This window comes from Crocuta crocuta, unplaced genomic scaffold (genome assembly GCF_008692635.1).
Source record: "Crocuta crocuta isolate KB4526 unplaced genomic scaffold, BGI_CrCroc_1.0 scaffold346, whole genome shotgun sequence".
NCBI lineage: Eukaryota > Metazoa > Chordata > Mammalia > Carnivora > Hyaenidae > Crocuta > Crocuta crocuta.
Window position 1 is genome coordinate 4,684,513 of NW_027527957.1, and position 23,955 is coordinate 4,708,467.

The 23,955-nt window shown below is 34.6% G+C and overlaps 1 long non-coding RNA gene across 1 annotated transcript in view; it reads left to right on the forward strand.

Moving 5' to 3' along the window:
• Window positions 1-6,430: 6,430 nt before the first annotated feature.
• The window catches only part of LOC144222270 (uncharacterized), a 66,025-nt gene continuing 48,500 nt past the window's right edge, over window positions 6,431-23,955 (forward strand). The window contains exon 1 of the long non-coding RNA XR_013332355.1: window positions 6,431-6,646. This is a non-coding gene — a long non-coding RNA (uncharacterized LOC144222270). The remainder of the gene's footprint in view (window positions 6,647-23,955) is intronic.

Below are 23,955 nucleotides of genomic sequence, written 5' to 3' on the forward strand. Positions count from 1 at the left end.
TTTATTTATTTTTGAGAGACAGAGAGCCAGGGGAGGAGCAGAGAGAGAGACAGNTCTTTCTTACTCCTTTTCTACTTTCAATCTTTCCTACAGTTCCCTTGAATCTTTCAATCTTCCCAACTTCAAAGCCTACACCTCTTTTATCCCTATGTAAATCCTGTCACCAGACTCTCTCTTACTGGCAACTCCGTATCACCCAGTATCACCCACGGGGTTTTTGAAGGGGCTCAGATANCATCCTGTCACCAGACTCTCTTACTGGCAACTCCGTATCACCCAGTATCACCCACGGGGTTTTTGAAGGGGCTCAGATATCCAAAGAGAAATCACCTGAAGCTGAAAAAGATAATTTGAAATAGCCTGGCTGTTTAATTCACTCAGATGAGCATTAGAGACACACAGACAGCTGCTTGGTCTTGGTCTGTAACTCAGATTTTAGTCTACAGCCTTCATAAAACTGATAGAAGGGGGGAAAAAAGTCTAAATGCCTCCTTCATAAGTATTAGTGGGTGTGTATCATTTGCTCAGTCAATCTCAACTTGTTGCATCAGAAACACAATCCTGATACAACTATAAATTTGGAACAGAAACAAGAGCCTACTCTTTTATATAAAAGAGTAAATTTTATATTTCTGTGCCTGTGCCTAATGCATAGCTAAAATTTTAAATTTAAAGTGATAAGCTGTTTGTCTATATGTTTATGCATATGTGTATATGTATATACGTATGCTTTAAGTATGTATGTTTTTTCTACTTCTAGATGATGTTAACAAATTAGATGATAAAACCACTTAAGGTAGCTCTATATGTTGATTGGGTTAAAAGTAAACCCTTATAAAAATTAAATATTCCTGAAATTCCCAGAAATTAAAAATAATAAGTTTCTAATACTTTCAAGAGAACTGAAATAAACATTTTATAAATTCTATTACACATAATATAGGTAAACATCCACCAATGAGATGAGTTTAATATTGTTATTTTAATAAAAACATCTATATCTTAATAGTTATCAGTGTTAAGTATAATGCAAGCATGTATTTTTATTCTATTTGGATATGTTCTTCTTAAACTTATGCACACTTACCAATAGAATAAATTAACATTATGTGTTATAGAGTTGAAGATAATATTATATATAACCAAATTAAATGATTATTTTAACACACTTTATTTCAAAATTTAAGTATATTTTGTAATAAGACAACTGAAATATATTTTTCAAGATCCTCTATTAATACCTTTCTGTGATTAAGTTAAATTAATCAGTTGGTTGTTCATTAAATATCTACATTATTTCTAAATAAAAGAATGCATTATGATGACATCAGTAATAATTTTCAGTACTTTTAAAAAATACATTTATTTTGGTTGTGATTTTGCATCTTTAAATCCAGTATATTCTGAGGAGTGGTTTTAAATTAAGGACTTCATAAATTACCTGAAAATTTTCACTAATATGCAAATATTTAGGACTTTTTCACTGACAACTAGATTGTATTTAGTCCCCTAAATCTCATGGCTATAAATATGTCCTTACCCTCATATGTATGTTTTCCCACCAACCTGAAATTTTTCTTTAAAAACGGTTAATGATAATACTGCTGCAAAACTTAATAAAATGTGTTATTTCCCACATGGGAAATTTCACTGGTGTTTTCAAGTGACTATGGAATCCGTTTCACTGGCAGAGTCATTCAAATAACGAAACCTGTCTTTATTCCCCTCAAACACCCCCTTATTATCCCTAATCATCTGAAATAATGGTGAGAGCTATCAAAATGTGTTTCTAAATTAAACTATAAAAGTTAAAACTTGCTAAACAGACAGAAAAACATAACCTCTCATGTCCTCAGAGTTTGCTCTTAGCTCTGATTGACTGCCAGTCCTTTCCCGATGGTCACACTGCCTCCATATTAAACAATAATTAACCAACCCATAATAATTCCCTATTCTGCTCAGACTTTCAAAGGTTCTAATCTGGTTAATTTAGACAGTATAAATGCTGCAACGGACTTTTCAATTACATGTATGGTTATCATCAATTGGTGGAGCCTGTTTTTCCTTGTCTCTTCTTGTCATCTACAATCTAGAAACTGGATATTTAGGTCTCTGGAAGTGACATCAACAGAAATGATTCTTAGATCCCTTTAAAAAGGTTTTTACATCATCCGCCATATCACCAATACTTCTGGCAAGCTCTAGGTGGCTTGACCTTAAATTTGAATCTCTCACCCTAAAAAGGTACACAAGCTACTCTTAGTGGACATGCACTCTAGTTGAAGATCTGAACCGAAGACTCTCTTGCAAGCCCACAAAAGCAAATGATACCAGGAGATAAACAGCTTTTCCCAAAAACCAGATGACATTACAGGAAAATAAGATTCTGCCCACAATGCCAGAAAAATGCCCGTTGAGATTCCTTTGCTTATTTATTCTCATTTTCATTGTCTTTCTTTACTGTATTTTTTCTTAATTCCTTCCAATGTAACTCTTTCATTTTGCATAATTACCCACATGCAACTACTTCCTTCCATAATGAACCTTCCCCAATCTGTTCGTCCCTCAATGATCCTCCATCCCTGCAAATACTCCAGAATCTATGGCATTCTTTCATTCACTCAGAACAAATCGCACACCCCTACTTCTGATTGCTCATTACAACTCTCTTTCCTTTAGAAATCTTCAGTTTCCTACAAATTCTTACATCTATTCAAATATAAGGGCATCCTTTGTGTTAATATATAGGGATCCTTTAGCTTTTCTCTCAAAACTTCAAAAGAAACTTTCTGCAACCATAATGCTTTTCAAAAAGAGCAATCTATGCTTCTGCTATAACACAACTGAGGGCCTTTTCATGGGTATAGGCATCAGCAATTACACTTTGTCCCCCACTAACAAATATTTACAGTTATTAATGGATGAAAAACTTTATATTCCTTACCTTATTATATGCATCTAATAGACCCATATGATTCTAGGTATAGTTTTACCTGGTACACTTAGGACTGTCCATCCTGGAAGAAATAACCAGAGGAACTTCCTATTCCCAGCTGATAAGAAAACATTTCCATCAGAAGGTTTTATCTGAACTCCAAAATGAAAATCCATGGGATAATTTTTCCATGAATTCCAAGTAGCCCCTGAGGGGTCATAATTTATTTGTGGCAACCATGCCTATTAGCAACTGCCTGCTAATTGGACTGTATCCTATTAGCTAACTGTATTAGTCCTTATCAAATTTTTAACCAGGCTGCCTTTTTTTTTTCTTATCAGAACTACTCTATTGCCTTTGATGTGATGCACCAAAATGTCTACACAAATAATTTATAGTTACAAATTTAGGTTCAAAAACCTAGACCCAGTAAGATACTGTGAATTTTCTTTCTCATTACGTTCTCACGGAATCTTTAAATGAGATTCTTGAAGATTGGGAGTAATTCTAAAAAACTTAGATGCCACATAGCAGTTCTATATGGTCAGCCTTCATTACTGGTACTGCTGCCATATGGGCCACTGAAAATATTCACCAGAAATCCTTTATTTTCCAAGCTCCACTCTGAGTATAAATCGAGACTATGGACAATCTTACCTAAACCAATAACCTTACTGCCTGAGAACTGCAGAAACTCCTGTAAAATAATCTGGCAGGAGATATCATTCTGGTCCTAGGGGAGCATTCATACAGTGTTTGGAACCAACTATTGTACATATGTTTTCCAACATCTCCCTGATGACTGTGACAACATCAAAAATGTTCAGATCATATACCAGAAAGTTTGTCAGATTGCCACTGCCATTTTTACTCTGACTTCTAAGGATGTCAATGTTTCAGAATCCTCTCAACTGACTTTCTTCCAAACTAAAATTTTGGTTTTACTATTTCTTCTTCTTCCTTTCTTTCTTATTATAATATGGAAGAACAAAGGTTTATAATTTTTGAGGTACTTCTAGCAAATATGAAATAATTTCAGGTGTAGGAGACATTGCATATATTCATTTATCTATTTATTTACTCTTATTTAAAAGTTGATTCTAAAAGGCAATCAATGGAATTTCAGAGTGATTTGATCATACGATTAGATAAAATCATGAATGTCTAAGGGAATTCTATTTTTTGTCTATTTAATGAAAGTTACAGTATATAATTTTGAAGTAAACATAGAAAGCAACACATAATACTATTGCCAAAAATCTCAACTTTTCATTGTTAAGAAAGTGTGTGTGTGTGTGTGTGTGTGTGTGTGTTCTGGGTTGGTCTTATAACTAAGGACATTATAAAAACAACATAAATCACAGTACCTGTAAAAATCTCAAGCACCTGAGGAAATCACATAAAAAGTAAAGATTGCTTTTTTTATTATCCATTCTTAAGAGAATTAAAATGCTTCAAAATCAATTTTATCTGAGAGAATGCAAAATTGTAAGTCTGCCTTAATATAACATATTATATAGAATTGATTTATAAATTCCTTTTATCATTTAAAACCCATTAATGCCAAGTCAATTTTACAAAATGTTCACATTTCATTGCTTTCTAAGGACTTAAGTATCATAAAACAAACAAATAAACTTTGCTTCACCTGAAACGTTAGTAAGCTTTTTCATACACAGGGATGAAGTGACATTTGACTATAAGACAAAATTAAACTACTTTTAATAAAAAGTAGTTATATCACCTTACATGTACAGTTGTATTTCTCTGGTATTATTGCTCCTTGTATTGTCACAAATATCCATACTAACTCTGACTTGAAGCTGAATTTTAAAATTACCATCTCATTGTGAAGTAGACAGTCATTGCCTAACACACCCACAAAATTTAGCAATCTGTTAGAAGTCAATCCCTATAATCACCATCCTTAACTTGACTGGCGTAAATAAACTCATTAACAAGAATCAAAATTATAGCTATTTTGTAACATGTTAATGTAAAAAACTTGTAGACCTATTTAATGTATCTAATTTTTATATTATATATTTAAGATTTAATGGCATGTTTAATATGTTAAATGATAAGTAAGTCTATATTTAATTTAAATCTTATACCTTTGGCGCACCTGAGTGGCTCAGTCAGTTAAACATTTGACTTCAGCTCAGGTCATGATCTCGAGGTTCGTGGGTTCGAGCCCCACTTCAGGCTCTGTACTCACAGCTTAGAGCCTTGAGCCTGCTTCAGATTCTGTGTCTCCCACTTTCCCTCTGCCCTAGTCTTTCTCACACACTCTCTCTCTCTCAAAAATAAATAAACATTAAAAAAGGTAAATATTATACACATAATTTTGATTTATCTTATAAACATATATTTTCACTGTTTAAAATACTTAGTCATCATGGTTTCAGTTTTTCATTTTACTTAGAAATCACCCCAGTCTCTAAAGATTACTCATTAATTTACTTGATTCAGTGTCAATTACTGATTTTAGAATTCAATAAGGCTCCTGAGAACTCCAGTTAGGGTGGCATACTAGAAAGCATAATAATGCATAATATAAAAACACTTGCCAGAAATATAATTCAATTTAGGGACACTGGGGTGGCTAAGTAGGTTGTGTCTGACTCTTGTGTTGGCTTAGATCATGATCTTTCAGTTCATGGGATCGAGTCCCTCCTTGGGTTCTGCACTGAGTATGGAGCCTGCTTGGAATTTCTCTCCCCATCCCTCTGTCCACCCCTCTCCTACCCACATACACACACACTCACTTTCCTTCAAAATAAATAAATATATAAAATGTTTAAAAATATATAATTCAATTTAGTTGAACAGATAATTTAACATATTTCAGAATCCTAAGAATTATGTAGAATGTTAGACTATCAGATAAGTAAAGCTACAAAAAAAATGTTTAATAATTTTGATTAGCATCTTCTTAAAACAAACACAGTATTTCTTTAAAAATAAAATATAAAGCTTAATTTTTTTCTGTACTTGTCAGAACAAGGTTAATACAAAGCACTGCAAACTGTTTTAAAACTACAATTATCAAATTAGTTTAGTCTGTCCAAGGATTCAACATTTTAAGTTTGATTTTTTTATGTAAAAGTACTTGTGAAGTAGAAATTTATACGTGAACATAATTAATATTTCTTAAAAGTTATCACATTTTAGAAGTTTGGATAACATTCAATATATGTCTGTTTTTATTAATTTTATAAATCAATTGGAATACAAATTCTTTAGTTTAAGACACTATTATTTGTTAATAACCTCTGAAAGTGAAATTGTTCATGCTCATATACAAGGGGCAGAGGTTCTGTTACACATAGTGAATACCTTCAATATCCTTCAATCCATGGTCATGAATAAACACAAGATATCATTGTTCCAGATTTAGAAGACAGCCCTTTGTTTTCAGTAGCATGAAATATATTCTTACTTGATGTCAGCTCACAAATATTCTAACAGAAAAACAAGCAACAAAATGAACAAATCAACTTCTTGTATTTCCTCATATTTTTTATCCAACCGATTTTTATTATCCACTCAATAGAGACCACCACATGGTCAAATGATAAAAGCCAAGTTCCCTGTCTTTACTATCACTATTGGGAAATGACTTATTGGCTGGACGCATTAGAACCTGAACTGAGCTTTGCCAAGAAATAGAAAACAAACAACAACAACAAGAATAAAAATCCCCGAAAGGTAAGTGAAAGGAGGGAGGGAGGGAGGAGGAGGAGGAGGAGAGAGAGAGAGAGAGAGGGAGAGAGAAACTCAAAATGATTTTGAGAATTATTTTGGATCAAAGAGATGATCTTAGCTATAAATATCCCATGAGGAGCACTTGTGAATTAACACATTTCATTGGTTCTAGAAAGTAGAACAAAGCATTCCAGTTGAATCTCCAACAGTCTTAACATAAATATCTATGAAATTACAAATGCTTTTCTCTGTGGTATGCAACTACAAAATGAATATCTGTCAAAGATTTTATTACATTTATTATGTAATAAGGAAATCAGTAAGATGTTTAGACTAGTTCAAAAAAGATATGGAGGGCTGGAGATTTATTTATTAGTTTTTAAAAGTTTATTTATTCTATTTTGTGATAGAATGATAGTGGAAGAGGGGTAGCAAGAGAGGTAGAGCAGGCTCCATGCTCACCTCAGAGCCCAATGGAAGGCTCAAACTCACAGACCATGAGATCCTGACCTGAACCAAAATCAAGACGCTGACGCTTAACTAATTGAGCGAGGCAGGTGGCCCAGGGCTGCAGATTTAAACATTCAGTCATGTAAATAACAAAATAAATTTCCTAACTGATACAAAACTCCTCAATACCCAATAAGAAAATAAATATGTAATCTATGTGGTCATACCTTCTATTGTACAAATATTTATAAATTAACCTGTAATTTTAGAATATTTTGCCTCCTATCAAATAATACATGTCAAAGATGCATTATCCTAGAAAATTAATTCTTGGCTGACTATTAAACAATGACATGAAAAAAATGCAGACATCATCATGTTTCATTTCCTAGTTTTTGTTAATATTTCTTAATATCACGTCCTTATGAATGAAAGCTTGAATACTGTTATCACTGATTGTTACCACATTCACCTACTAATGGTTCCACCATTTTAGAGTCATCTCCTTTTAAGGGAACTACTAGTAAGCACTTCCTGTACCTTGAGCTTAAGACAATCATACAAACCAATCTCTTCCTTCATGATCTTGGTATCTTGTTATGCCAATCTTCTTTAAATCCAGCTGTTGTGGATAGTTTGAATCTCCCCATTTTTTTCTGGGATATTTTTCAGCCAGTTCTGTTGAAGATGTTGTTTCTCTTCTGGTGTTCTGCTATTGCTTTCATTATTGATGGTGCTTTATTTTGTTTGGTATGTTTTATTTGCTTTTGATATTTACTTGTTCTTTTGCTCTTCTAAGAGAAATTGGGGAGTCTATATATGCTGCCATCATTATCTTTCCTGGTCTATTGCTTTAAAATGATTCACGTATTTAGGGTTTATTTGATAAGAGATTATTTGGAGACATAATTTCCTTTTCTTCACCTTAAATAAGAGGAATATATTTTTGAGGTTTCAAAGAGGACAATTTAGGTACTATGAGAACTTGTAAGCTAGGAACGTATGTTAATAATTTTTTCCAAGAAGTGTTTATTAAATATCGACTGATAAATACTTTTTAAGAAGTCAATCTGATTTCTTACAAATCTTTATGAGTTCTATTGATAAGTAAGTTAAACAGACTGAAGTGAAATTAACTGACATGGCCAAAAAATTAATGTTTATTGAAGAAATCCACAAAATATAGAGTAAAAGAGAATGTTGCTCACAAGGAATGATAGTAGCATTTTCCATTTAGTTGCTCCTATAAAAATTTGTTCCATAAAAAAATCTTATTGGTATAAAGCCTTAAAATCAAAATATGTAAAATTTGGCCTATTATGATGATGAGAATAATTTTCTGCAAGAATCTTGTAAATACCATTGAAATAAGTATATTATCTTTTTATATTAACATTTATTTATAGCATTATATTTTAGTAATGTTACATAACACTGATGAACTGTAGTGTTGTATCTTTCTTAGCAATTTGCTATCCTGATGGCTTAAATACCTCATCAGTTTAAAAAAACTAATTTTAAAATAGTGAAAATAAAGAATATTCTATGATAATAGAGGCTTCCTAAGCAAATAAGATCTATCTAATGACTAATCAGTAATTTAACTACCTTCCATATGTCTATACAATAAATATTTGTAAATACCATTAAACTGATTTTCTTCCCCAAAGAAATTGTTTAAATACTGATAAGTTTGATACAAGGCCAACTACTACATGTCTAAATCAAATTTAATATAAACTAAATAGACATAAAATTATCTCAATTAACTACATTAATTAAATGAAATTTTACATTTTCTCACACACTGGAACAATTTCTAACAACCTCCATATGAAAATCTCTAAATGCTCTTGTACTTTCTGTTATTTCCATTTGAATGTGCTACTTCAAGGGAGCAAATTTGGATTTCTGCCTATGAAATGAGGCCATTTATAGCTTCACATGCAGTACTTGCTTTCTTGTTTTTATAGGCACACTTTTTTTTTAATGTTTTATTTATTTCTGAGAGAGAGACAGCATGTGCAGGGGAGGGTCAGAGAGAGAGGGAGACACAGAAACTGAAACAGGCTCCGGGCTCTGATCTATCTGTCAGCACAGAGCCCAACACGGGGCTCAAATCCACTAACCGCAAAATCATGACCTGAGCCGAAGTCGGACGCCTAACCACTGAGTCACCCAGGTGCCCCTATAGGCACTCTTAAGATACATTTCTCTGTGTTTATTTTTTTAATTTAAATATACTGATAGGGTAGGCCTATCAGTATATTTCTCTTAAAACATCTATAACTCACAAGGAAAATTAACACTTATTTTCAGCAAGTGATATTACTAGGTTCCAATGAAATTCTGTATCTTTTTATTTTTAATGCTTATTTATTTTTAAAACACAGAGGGACAGTGTGTGAGCAGGGAAGGGACATAGAGAGAGGGAGACACAGAATCTGAAGGAGGCTCAAGGCCCCGAACTTGTCAGCACAGAGCCAGATGTGGGCTGGAACTCAGGAACCAGGAGATCATGACCTGATCCGAAGTCGGTCACTTAACCTACTGAGCCAGCCAGGGGCTCTTGAAATTCTGTGTCTTAAGCAATCTCATCATTTACCTCGTTCCAATAGCTCATAGTGTTTGAAGAGATATCCAAGATAATTGTTATTTGATACATTTTATGACAAGATTAGTCACAAATCTTTAGTTTAAGAAAAACTTAGTTAAATATATTTTACGTTATGTTTAAGATAGTGTCATCTAATAAATAATATGTAACCACAAGTATATAAGTAACTTTTGCAAAGAGTCTGCAGAATTGATGAGCCCAGTACATACACAAACTATCCAAGATCCGTATATATCCATTGGGAAAATTTGAAGATACTACATTATTGATTTATCATAATCCAATCTTTCCTTCTATACACGTAATAAGCAGGGTCGTCTAACTTACATCTCTGTATGCAATGATCCTGCAGGAACATTATCTATTTTGTCCAAGTACTAAAAGTCAATTGGTCTAGACCAAAAAGCATGACTTTTGATGATAAAATATTCATATATTGTTGTCCTATACGTAAAACATTTCCCTAGAGATAAGGATTACTCGAAGTGCTTTTAAAATGATTTATATAGATTATTGGGGCACCTGGGTGGCTCAGTCGTTAAGTGTCTGACTTTGGCTCAGGTTACGATCTCACAGTTTGTGGGTTCGAGCCCCACGTTGGGCTCTGTGCTGACAGCTAGCTCAGAGCCTTTAGCCTGCTTCAGATTCTGTGTCTCCCTCTTTCTCCGACCCTCCCCTGCTCACGTCGTCTGTCTGTCTCTCTCTCTCTCAGAAATAAATAAAACATTACATTTAAAAAAAATGATTTATACAAATTATTAATTTATCAGTGGTGGTTAACAGAAAGTATTGGAAAAGTCAGCACATGATAATGAAAAATATTTTTATGTTTCTCCTGTTTATAAGAAGTAGTGTTTTTTCACAGTATGTCTGTCATTACTCATATCTGATAAAAGCTACTATTTTTGTAAATTTTATTTGCTTTATTTAATTTCTCACCAATTCTAAAACTGGAGGGAGTACTCTAAATATAAGTGATTTCCTTCCGCAATAGATACATGTATATAGTTATTGTGCTGTCAGGCTTTAGATAACCTATGCATGCTATTGCTGGCTTGGCATCCATTTTGTTTGGCCAAACTGCCAGCAGGGGCCTCATGTGAGCACATGCCCTAGATAGCACCCCGCAAAGTCTAAAGTAAATGTACGTCTCTGATAAGACTTCCCCAAGGGCCCTTGTGATAAGCACATACTCCTGTGCCTCCCAGACAGAGCCTTTTCCTTGTGCGCCCCTTTGATAAGACCCTGTGGAGCTTAGGAGATTGTGGAGGATTTTTTGTTTTTTTTTGTTTTTTGGGGTGAATTAACTATTCTGGCTTTAGACTGGGAACCCCAAAGCATCTAACTTAAGGACCCTAATAAATGGAAGTGCCCCAGGTCCTTTCTCACTTCCTGTATCCTGCCGTGACCACCTCACATGGCCTCTCAAGGAGTGCTGTGTACTTCCTCCAGGACCTGTGAGTAATAAACTGCTTTCAAATCCTTTGTGGCTTTTCTTAAACCCCATGGTTCACCATGTGACACCGTAGGTTTGACTTAAAAGAGGTCAATTTATTAAAGCCCCAACAATGTTGTACACCCTAACCTTAACATTGTATATCAATTATATATCAATAAAAGTGGGAAAAAATAAATTAAATAAATAAATTGTGTTTTAACTCTATTCTTTCAAAAATATATAGCATTATTTCTGTGTATTAATAAGTGAAAATAATAGTAAAGATAAGTAGTATTCATTGAGGCCTAATAATATATTGGAACTTGTACTTGATGCTTACAATTTTAGAATGTAATTTGCACACAATGCGAAGTAGAATAATACACTCCTCCAGAGTTTACAAATGAGAAAGCTGAGTTTTATAAATGTTATATAACTCAAAAAGGTAGTTAGGAATGCTTTGTTAGTGGTAAATTTTAAGTTTTATTCTAATCTGAAAATGTCATATCTGGTAACCTAATCTCACTTTTTTTCAAAGTGAAGTATTTTATTTTTTTTCCTTAAATAGTTTATTGTCAAGTTTGTTTCCATGTAACACCCAGTGTTCATCCCAACAAGTGACCTCCTCCATGCCCATAATCCCTCTTCCCCTCTCCCCACCCCCATCAGCCTTCAGTTTGTTCTCAGCATTCAAGAGTCTCTCATGGTTTGCCTCCCTCCCTCTCCCCAACTATTTTTCCCCTCTTCTCCTGCTCTTTCTCCATTAAGTTCTTCTTAATCCACCTATATGGTATTTGTCCTTCTCTGCCTGTCTTATTCCACTCAGCATAACACCCTCTGGTTCCATCCATGTTGCTACAAATGGCCAGATTTCATTCTTTCTCATTGCCATGTAGTATTCCATTGTATAAATATACCACCTCTTTGATACATTCATCACTTGATGGACACTTAGGTTCTTTCCATGTTTTGGCTATTGTTGAGAGTGCTGCTATGAACATTAGGGTCCATGTGCCCCTATGCATCAGCACTCCTGTATCCCTTGGGTAAATTCCTAGCAGTGCTACTGCTGGGTCATAGTGGAATTCACTAGTTAATTTTTTGAGGAACCTCCTTACTGTTTTCCAGAGGGTTTGCACCAGCTACATTCCCACCAACAGTGTAGGAGGGTGCCCGTTTTTCCACATCCTCGCCAACATCTATAGTCTGCTGATTTGTTCATTTTAGCCACCCTGACCGGCATGGCGTGGTATCTCAGTGTGGTTTTGATCTGCATTTCCCTGATGATGAGGGACTCTGAGCATTGTTTCATGTGTCTGTTGCCATCTGGATGTCCTCTTTGGAGAAGTGTCTGTTCATGTCTTCTGCCCATTTCTTCACTGGATTATTTGTTTTTCAGGTGTGGAGTTTGATGAATTCCTTATAGATTTTGGATACTAGCTCTTTATCTGATATGTCATTTTCAACTATCTTTTCCCATTCTGATAGTTGCCTATTAGTTTTATTGATTGTTTCCCTTGCCGTGCAGAAGATTTTTATCTTGATGAGGTCTCAGTAGTTCATTTTTGCTCTTGATTCCCTTGACTTTGAGGATGTGTCAAGTAAGAAATTGCTGCGGTTGAGGTCAAAGAGTTTTTTTTCCTGCTTTTTCATCTAGGATTTTGATGTTCCTTGTCTCACATTCAGGTCCTTTATCTGTTTTGAGTTTATTTTTGTGTATGGTGTAAGAAAATGATCTAGTTTCATTCTTCTGAATGTTGCTGTCCAGTTCTCCCAGCACCATCTGTTAAAGAGGCTGTCTTCTTTCCATTGGATACTCTTTCCTGCTTTGTTAAAGATTAGTTGGCTGTACACTTTTGGGTCCAATTCTGAGTTCTCAATTCAATTTCATTGGTCTATGTGTCTGTTTCTGTGCCAATACCATACTGTCTTGATGATGACAGCTTTGTAGTAGAGGCTAAAGTCCGGGATGGTGATGCCTTCCGTTTTGGTTTTCTTCTTCAATATTACTTTGGCTATTCGGGGTCTTTTGTGGTTCCATACAAATTTTAGGATAGTTTGTTTTAGTTTTGAGAAGAATGCTGGTGCAGTTTAATTGGGATTGCATTGAAAGTGTGAGATTGCTTTGGGTAGTAATGACATTTTAACAATATTTGTTGTTCTGACCCATGAGCATGGAATGTTTTTCCATTTCTTTGTGTCTTCTTCAATTTCCTTCATAAGTTTTCTACAATTTTCATCATACAGATCTCCTATATATTTGGTTAGGTTTATTCCTAGGTACTTTATGGTTTCTTGTGCAATTGTGAATAGGATCAGTTTCCTGATTTCTCTTTCTGTTGCTTCATTATTGATGTTTAAAATGCAACCAATTTCTGTGCGTTATTTTGTACCCTGCAACTTTGCTGAGTTCTTGGATTAGTTCTAGTAGGCTTCTGGTGGAGTCTGTCGGGTTTTCTATGTAGAGTATCATGTCGTCTGCCAAAAGTGAAAGTTTGGCTTCTTCTTTACCAATTCTGATGCCTTTGATTTCCTTTTGTTGTCTGATGGCTGATGCTAGGACTTCCAGCACTATGTTAAACAACAGTGGTGAGAGTGGACATCCCTGTCGTGTTCCTCATCTCAGGGAGAAAGCTCTGTTTTTCCCCATTGGGGATGATGTTAGCTAAGGGCTTCTCACAGATGGCTTTGATGATGTTTAAATAAGTTCCTTCCATCCCGACTTTCTCTAGAGTCTTTATTAAGAAGGGAAACTATCTTGTCAAATGCTTTTTCTGCATCTATCGACAGGACCATATAGTTTTTATCTTTTCTTTTGTTAATGTAATGTATCACATTGACTGATTTGCAAATATTGAACCAGCCCTGTAACCCAGGAATGAATCCCACTTAATCATGGTGGATAATTCTTTTTATGTGCTGTTGGATTCGATTTGCAAGTATCTTGTTGAGGATTTTTAATCTGTNGCTGGGTCTCTGACTTAGGAATCAAAGTGATGCTGACTTCATAATATGAGTCTGGAAGTTTTCCTTCGATTTCTATTTTTTGTAATAGCTTGAGAAGAATGGGTATTAATTCTGTTTTAAATGTCTGGTAGAACTCCCCAGGGAAGTCATCTGTCCCAGGGCTCTTATTTGTTGGGGGATTTTTGATAACTGATTCGATTTCCTCAGTAGTTTGGTTCTGTTCAGATTTTCTATCTCTTCCCGTGTGAATTTTGGTAGTGACTTTGTGTTTAGGAATCTGTCCGTTTCTTCTAAGTTGTCTAGTTTGTTGGCATATAACTTTTCATAGTATTCCCTGATAATTGCTTGTATTTCTGAGGGTTTGGTTGTAATAAGTCCTTTTTCATTCATGATTTTGTCTATTTGAGTGCTCTCTTTTCTCTTTGAGAAACCTGGCTAGAGGTTTGTCAATTTTGTTTTCAAAAAACCAACTCTTGGTTTCGTTGATCTGTTCAACTGGTTTTTTTTTTTGTTTCTGTATTTTTTATTTCTGCCCTGATTTTTATTATTTTTCTTCCCCTATGATTTGGGGTGCTCCTGTTTCTCTTCCTTTAGTTCCTTTAGGTGCACTGTCGGATTTTGTACTTGTTCTTTTTCTAATTTCTTGAAATAGGCCTGGAGTGCAATGTACTTTCCTCTTAGGACAGCCTTTGCCACATCCCATAGAGTTTGGATTGTTGTATTTTCGTTTTCATTTGTTTCCATATATTTTTACATTTCTTCTCTAATTGCCTGATTGGCCCATTCGTCCTTTAGTAGGGTATTCTTTAACCTCCTTGTTTTTGGAGGTTTTCCAGACTTCTTCCTGTGGTTGATTTCAAGTTTCATAGCAGTGTGATCTGAAAGTGTGCCTGGTATAATCTCAATTTTTTTTATATTTTTAAGGGTTTTCTTTTGTCTCAGTATGTGATCAATTTTGGAGAATATGCCATGTGCACTTGAGAAAAAAGTGAATTCCATGACCTCAGGATGTAGAGTTCTAAATAGATCTGTCAAATCCATCTGGTCCAATGTGTCACTCAAGTCCATTGTGTCTTTAGTGATTTTTCTGTCTCATTGATCTATCCATTGCTCTAAGTGGAGTATTAAAGTCCCCTGCTATTAGCGCTTTCTCTCCATAAGATTTTTCTGTTTGTGATTAATTGTTTTATATATTTAGGTATTCCCATATTCGGTGCTTAGACATTTATAATTGTTAGTTCTTCCTGTNTTGAAATATATGGGTTTAGAGTCATTGTGTTCTTTGTGGGATTCATGCTTGTGGTGGTGTCTCTGGTATCTTGAGTTCCTTTCAACATTTCTCTCAGAGAGTCCTCCTCAGGATTTCTTGTAGGGCTAGTTTAGTGATGACAAATTCTTTCAATTTTTGTTTATTTGAAAAGACTTTTATCTCTCTTTCTATTCTGAATGACAGACTTGTCAGATAGAGGATTCTTGGCTGAATATTTTTTCTGTTCATCACATTGAGGATTTCCTGCCATTCCTTTCTGGCCTGCCAAATTTCAGTAGATAGGTCTGTCACCACTTTGATAGATTTCCCTTTGTATGTTAGGGCCCTTTTATCCCTAGCTGTTTTCAGAATTCTCTCTTTGTCCTTATATTTTGCCAGTTTCACTATGATATGTCATGCAGAAGATCGATTCAAGTTACATCTGAGGGGAGTTTTCTGTGCCTCTTGAATTTCATTGTCTACCTCCCTCCCCAGGTTGGGGAAGTTCTCTGCTATAATTTGTTCAAGGACTCCTTCAGCACTTTTCTCTCTCTTCCTCTTCTGGAATTCCTATGATACCGATATTGTTCCATTTGATTGTATCACTGAGCTTTCGAACTCTCCTTTCGTGTTCCTGAATCAGTTTTCTGTTTTTCTCAGCTTCCTCTTTTTTTATAATTGTGTCTTCTAAATCANGAGTTTTCTGTGCCTCTTGAATTTCATTGTCTACCTCCCTCCCCAGGTTGGGGAAGTTCTCTGCTATAATTTGTTCAAGGACTCCTTCAGCACTTTTCTCTCTCTTCCTCTTCTGGAATTCCTATGATACCGATATTGTTCCATTTGATTGTATCACTGAGCTTTCGAACTCTCCTTTCGTGTTCCTGAATCAGTTTTCTGTTTTTCTCAGCTTCCTCTTTTTTTATAATTGTGTCTTCTAAATCACTTTTTCTCCTTTCTGCCTTTTCAACCCGTGCATTGGATGTCTCCTTTTTAATATGTATATCATTTATAGCATTTTTTAATTCATCACAACTATTTTTAAACTCCATAGCCTTTGTAGCAATAGTTTCTATGATGTCTTCTATGCTTTGTTTCAAGCCCAGTGATTAATTTATGACTATTGTTCTAAATTCTTGTTCAGTTATGTTGCTTATATCTGTTTTGAGCAGTTCTTTAGCTGTTATTTCTTCCTGGAATTTCTTTGCAGGAGAGTTCTTCTGTTTTGTCATTTTGGTAACCTTCCTATCTCTTCTTAATTTTAAAAGTTTGTTATGCATTCTACCCCTGTGGCTGCTGCTGTATATAAGAGGGCTCTTTGACTGTCCTAGGCCTGTCCATTCAGGAAGGGTTCTTTGAATGGTGTCTCTTGGTTTCTCTTGTTGAGACTTTGGTTACTTTGTTTCCCTACTCATAGTGGTATTCAGGACTCTCCACCATGTGTACTTTGGCTTGCGTCTTGAGGTAACTGCACTTATAAGGTTGCCTTCCCAGTGTATTCTGTGTCTTTCTCTTCCCAAACTCCTGTGGCTCAGTGTCCTATGATTTTCAGGCCTTCTCTGTTTGAGAGACGGGTGCAAGTGAAATGCACGGAGCTCCCTACTTCTCTGCCATCTTGCCAAAAGCCCCAAATCTCATTTTTAAAACTCCTAATGAGACCATAAAGAAATAGAATGCTAGAATGAAAATTATTTTTCCTCAGAAATTTAAAATCTTTATTCATTTTTCTCATATTTATTAATAATGAGAAGCCAACTACAATTACATTTGTTTTCTGATTTTAGCTAGATAAATTATAGAATAATGACATTTCCTTAACATGTTAGTCATTATTTTATTTTTCTAGAAAATTATTACTGATGAAAACTTATCTTTAAGTCCAATGTTCCTTTTTCATAAGTATACACATTTTTAATATCTGTTAGACCATTTATGTTTTCCTTTATGTTTTGGAGTTTTATCAGAATGTTTCTGGATATTCAGCTCAATGTTCAGGTTTTCCTAATATAAAAAACTTACGTATTTTGGATCTCCTGGGTGTCTCAGTAGGTTAAGCATCTGACTTCGGCTCAGGTCATGATCTCACAATTCGTGAGTTTGAGCCCCATGTCTGGTTCTGTCCTGGCAGCTCAGAGCCTGGATCCTGCTTTAGATTCTGGGTCTCCAAATCTCTCATCCCCTCCCTCACTCATGCTCTCTCTTCCTCTCAAAAATTAATAAAAATTTAAAAATATTTTTGAAAACGTTCATATTTTCCAGTTATAAAAATTATTAACAATTTTATCTTTGGATAATGCCTCATATCCTATCAATATTCCCTGGAATTCCACATAGACTTTGTTAGAACTTCTTATTTCATTCCACATACACTTAATCTCTTACTATTCATTTTAACCCATAAATTGTTTGTTGCTGTATCCTGGTTGTTCCTTCTATAAATCTTGTGATATTTATTTTACCTTAATTTCTAATACAGAATATTAATTTTAAAAGACAGTAAGACATACATATAATGGACTTAGAAGTAACAAAAAGAACACCTAGAAACCCACAGTTCTAAAAAGAGATGTGTATGCTATTTAATTCCTGGATAACAATATTCTGTATATGTATATTGGATCAAGTTTATTAATTTCTATTTAAAATGTCTATCCTTTCTGATATTTTCTATTTGTCTATCAGTTACAGGTATATATAGTTTCTAGTCATTTTACTAAATTCATACAAAGTTAAATTTGTTACATAATCTTGGTGAATTGAAACTTTTATCTTTTGAAGTGATGTACATCTGGTTAAGTTTTGCTTCAATTTCTATTTTATCTTCATAATGTAATTATCTCAGGCTTTTTGTATGTTTATATATCTATTAGAACTAGCTTTTTTTAGATTGTGTGATTGTTTCTTTGTTTTATAAATTTATTTAACTTTTTATCCATTTAGGCAACTTGTGTTTTACTGGAACATGCACCCATACATAATTAATGCTATTACTAATACCATGAGCTTTTAATATACTTGCTCTGGCTTCTTTTTCTTTTTGTATAATCTCTCTGTAGTCATTTCCTCTGCATTCTTCCTTAAGATTGATAATTCCACATTTACTCTACCACATTCCTATCCATCCTCTTAGAAGCTATGTTTCTTTTATTTTTTTCGTTGAGTAGCTAACTACAAAAATACAGCATTGATCTCTTACTTATCAAAATCTACTGACACACTCATTCTTCTTACACATAATAAAAGGAATTTAGAGAATGTTAATTTCATTCATCTTCATCCTAAAGGATTTTCTATTCTTGGCATGTGTGGGGTTACTTTTAGGTGTCAACTTGACAGAGCTAAGGGATGTCCACGTAGTTGGTAAAACATTATTTCTGCCTATGTTTGTGACAGTGTTTCTGGGAGAGATCAGCATTTGTATCAGCAGACTGAGCAAAGAACATTCTCACCAATGTGGCAGGCATTCTTGAGGACCCAAATAGGAAAAGACCAAGAAAGGGAGAAATTCTCTCTCCGTCTCTGTCTCTCTCTGTCTCCCTTTCTGGGATGTCCATCTTCTCTTGCCCTATAACATTGGATCTATAACTCCTAGATCTCAGGTCTTCAGACTTCAACTGATACACCATAGGCGTTTTCTGGTTCTCCAGCTTGCAGACAGAAGATTGTGGCACCTCTTGGCCTCTCTAGCTATGTGAGCCAATTTCTATAATAAATCTCTTCTCTCTCTTTATACATCTTATCAGTTCTGTTTCCCTGGAGAACACTGTCTAATACAGTATACAATTTAATTTAATATCCATAAAGTGTTTGACCCCAAAAGATATTATTATCGCTTTGTAGAATCAATATTCACACGTGAGCACGAGGGGGGAAGCGACAGGGAAAGGAAGAGAGAGAAGCCCAAGCAGACTCTGTGCTGTTGGTGCAGAGCTGGTGTGGTGCTCTATCTCATGAAGTGTGAGGTCACGACCTGAGCTGAAATCAAGAGCTGGACTCTTACGAGACTGTGCTCCCAGGTGCCCACTCCCATCTTTTTAACCTTTGCATTCCTCTTTTGTATCACTTATTTTGACTTATCTTTCTGGCAGTTAATTCTTCCTCCAGATGTATTTAAACTGATGAATCCATTCACTGAATTGTTAATAATAATTTCTGTGTTTGTCAGGTTTTATAATTTTTCTTGGCTTTAGTTTTTGTCTCCAAATATGATCTGTCACTATGTTTTTTAATTTCCAATTATCTTATGAATATTTCAAGATTAGCTGTCATCTTCTTGTAATATTAGGCATAGTTTTATAAGCCTATCTTTCACTATTTAGGTGCCTAGAATTGATTATGTGCTAGATATTTTATTTGAAACAATTTATTTTTAGAAATTATTTAAAAACTAGCATGAAGCTTTAGTCCTTCAGAAATGATTTTTTTATATATAATATAGGAACTAAAATCATCGGTGTTGTATTATTTCATCCAATGCCAAAGCATAAGTTTTTCTAGACAACCCATGTTTCTTAAAGCCTAAAGGCAGGTCATTTGAATGCTGGTTTTCAATTTGTTGATATTTTATTCTAATGTGTCTGCCTGTGATTCTCCAAAATCTTTATATGAAATGGTATTTAGCCATCGTAGATGTGTTTTACCCCTAGTCTGAAGGGTTTCTAAGCTTTCAGCCTCTTGGACTTCTTTATTTATTTGAGAATAATTTCAGGGTAAAAGAATTTCCCAATTCTGAAAGGTTTTGGCTATGCCAAAAATTTCTGGCTTCTAGCTTTTTCCTTTAGAAATATTTCCTTAGAAATATTATTATTACTCTTAATTTTCTTATTTTTCTTTAGCTGTTAGAATAATCCCAAATACCTGTGTGAGACGTGCTGGAAGTTGAGTTTCTTTTCTGGTGGTTCTTCTTGTTGTCACCAATATTGAAACTGTTTTTATGTCTTTTTATTTGTTCCCAATATTATTCATGTGTGCTTCTTTTTTCTGATCTATCAATCCAGATATTTTATTTATATTGTTTGGTTTTATTCCGATCTTTTTATAATATCTTAGAACATATACATAGCCTTTTCATTCTTTCCTTTCCTCTACTTAGGGCTGCAGATTTCTCTCAAATTATCCTTTTTGCTGCAACTCACCTTTTAACATTTTTAACTAACATTTAACTAATGTCTTCATCATTATTCAGATTTCGATGTTTTGAAAAATGTACCATGGTTTTTGACTTATGACTTATTCCATTTTGACCTATGACTTATTACTAATGCTTTTTTGCTATGTTATTGTATTAACACTAGAAATTTATTTTTATTTATTATTAGTAATAATAATAGCCAATATTTATTTAGTACTTATATGGCTCAAAGTACTTTATGTTTATTTTTCACACTTAATCTTAGAAATAACCATGTGGGAGTAGATGAGATTGTTATATCTTCCTTTTTAAACAGCTTTGTGAAAGTTTAATTGACATCCAATATAGCACATATATTTAAAGTTCAAAAGGTGATAAGATTTGCTATGATATATGCCCATGAAATAATTTCTATACTGAAGATAATGAACCATCAAAAGTGTTTTTCTACTCCTATGTAATCCATCCCTCTCTGCTCTCTACCTTTCTTACCCTTTCCCAATGCCACCATTGATTTAGTGTCTGTCATTAAAGATTTTAAGTTTACATTCTCTTTAATTTTATATAAGTGGAATTAGGTGAATATACTCTTTGTCTGACTTTTTTACTCAACATAATAATTTTGAGATTCATTCATGTTGTTGTTCATATCAACAGTTTCTTTTCTATTACTATAGAGCATTGCACTTTATGGATATCCAAAAATGTTTTATCCATTCATCTGTGGCTGTATGTTTTTATAATTTCTACCTGTTGCCTATTTCAAATAAAACTTCAACAAACGTTTGCATTGAAATCTTTTCCTTTAACCCATAGATTTGTTTAGACAAATAATATCCAGAAGGCCTCACGATGCACTACTCTTTGAGATATTTGGAGAATCTAACCACAGGAATCACATCAGATTAAGGGAACCACGTTACAACAAAAAAAGTGTAAGATTTATTTTAGGACCTTAGAATCTACTTTATATCCCATACTACACCACCGTGAATGAGTAGCTGATAGAGTATTTGAGCAATCTGCTGGAGATGTAGTTGATATGTCCCCATCCCCTTCTCTTTGAGACAATAGTATACAAGGTTGAGGTACTGTCTTCCAAGATATAGTATACACATTGAGTTAAAGACCTCTATATGTCATTGTATCTCCAACAGGAAGAGGATATAAGTCTGACATAAATTTGATAATTAAATATGGAAGCTGAACTCACCTCCACCTATCATCATTCTCAATAACTCACTGAAGTGTTTTGGCTTTCTTCTCTCACAAACTAATGTTCTGCCAAGTTACAGCTCTCATTCCTCAAAGGGAACATTCTTTCACCAACGGTCATAAAAACTAAACTAAAATATGGCTGCCACTCAAGTACTTTAAGTTACTGTGTCCAGGGACCAGTAGGCAAAGGCAGAAGTCAGGAGCTTCAGAAGTGTAATTAACTGTGATTATTTTGGAAGGAGATAGGGCTGCTGTTACACAATAGGGACAGGGATGAGATGTATAGCTGTCATCCAGACAATCCATTTTGGTGCCTACTGGTACACACTTTCCCAGTCATGACTGTAAATGAACATCTTCATTAACCTCCACTAAGGACATAGTGACCAGGGTCTCTGAACACTTAAAGAATGGGGGTCTAAGTCATAACACCAGGGAAATCACTGATATTGGCAAAAGTAGAAGCCAAGTGAATACAGTAGAGGACAGGGATGATGGTAGCCAACTGGATGGATTGTGATGAGCACAGAGATATGTTAACTAAATCTGCTTTTCACAGAGGGCATGTGGCATTAACTGTCAGCAGATAAACTGCAGCTATCAGTTTCTTCAGAATTACCTCGGCTTATCTTAATGTGAGCCATATACAATGACTGATTGTAGTGTAAATTAAAAGGTTGGTCATCTGTGATGCCCATATAGACTCCTAAATTTTCCATAAGGTTGGCTGAGTTCTTATTCAGACCTATATTACAGGCACACTTCTAACTTCTCCCAAATATACTTCCTCCATTTTCCTTTCCACAGGTATTGACGCCTGGTGAATAGATATCATGCATGCACGCCACACTCTATCTCAGCATCTGCTTCTGGAGAGCTCAGCCTTCAAAAGTATTCATAATGAAATGAGGGTCCATTGATATCAGCTTCTTCTGCCTTTTTGTCAGAAGTCTCTCACATAATAGTACTAATATTATACATAATGAAAGCAGACACGCAAAAACAAATCTCAGATCCCCCTAATGGATACCTATATTAACATAACTCGTTAATTCATTATTCAAGTTTATTAGGGTTTTTACTGAACACTAAGTCTAAATTAATTCAGGTAACTCCCCAACGTTAATCTACCCCTCCTCCCATTAATGTGGCATTCCTCATAAAAAAGAGTAAGAAGGATTTATATTTTTCTCTCAGAATCCAAAAACTTGAAGTGTTCCTCAGGGGGTGAAAGTACATTAAAATGTTGTCGGGGCTTATTATTCATTAGCCCCTGAAACAATCGTATGCAGAAAGGAAAAAGTAATGTTTGTTGGTCTTTATCACTAAAAATATAATGAGAACATAATATAACTCTAATGTGCCTAAAATGTTAAAGAAAATGTTCTTTTCTGAAAAATATATATCATATGCAACTTTAAGATTTTCTTATTTTTCACCAGAGATTTCAAAAAACAACATATAAGTCACTATTTGGTCCTTTTAGTAAATGGTATAGTGATTATATGTCCAGTTTTTGCTCTTTGGTAACAGTGAGATCAACTGAAAAACATAGTGTCACAAAATAGCCTATGAGCACTGGTTCCAAGTACCTGCCCCCAAATCCTATGTAGGTTTAATTGTGAAAACTCATCCTAAAATGGTTATTTGAGGGTGAAGTGGTAGGATAATAATAAGAGATGACTATGTGTATTCATGTGATCTCAACACATTTAGGTGAAGTCTTGTCAATATTTCTATTTAAAAGAACAGGTAATATTCACAGATTCTGTTCATTCTCAGTCTTTAACAGTGTAACAAAATATAGGTACTATTTTGGAAATGATGCATTTTTTTGTGAAGTCAATAAAGAATGTGCCTAAGGGTAAAGGAACAGTTTGTATATCAAACACCCTGGAGAGTTGTCTAGGCAATGAAGATATAAGCTTTAAAATTTATATTTTAAGTCGAGAAAAAAATGGTATTTACTTTGTACTGGTCTAGCACAGCTAGTGCTGGTGCAGAATAAAAGGCTGTAACTTTATTCTCCCACAGTCGGCCCCGCGCCTCCACATCACCCGTAGACTCTGCCATTTTTATGAAATCAACTGCAGTTCAGTCACTTCATTAGTAACAAGAATGCCCATTTAGTGGGGCGCCTGGGTGGCTTAGTCTGTTAAGCATCCGACTTTTGCTTAGGTCATGATCTCGCGGTTCATGGGTTCGGGCCCCGCGTCGGGCTCTGTGCTGACTGCCAGCTCAGAGC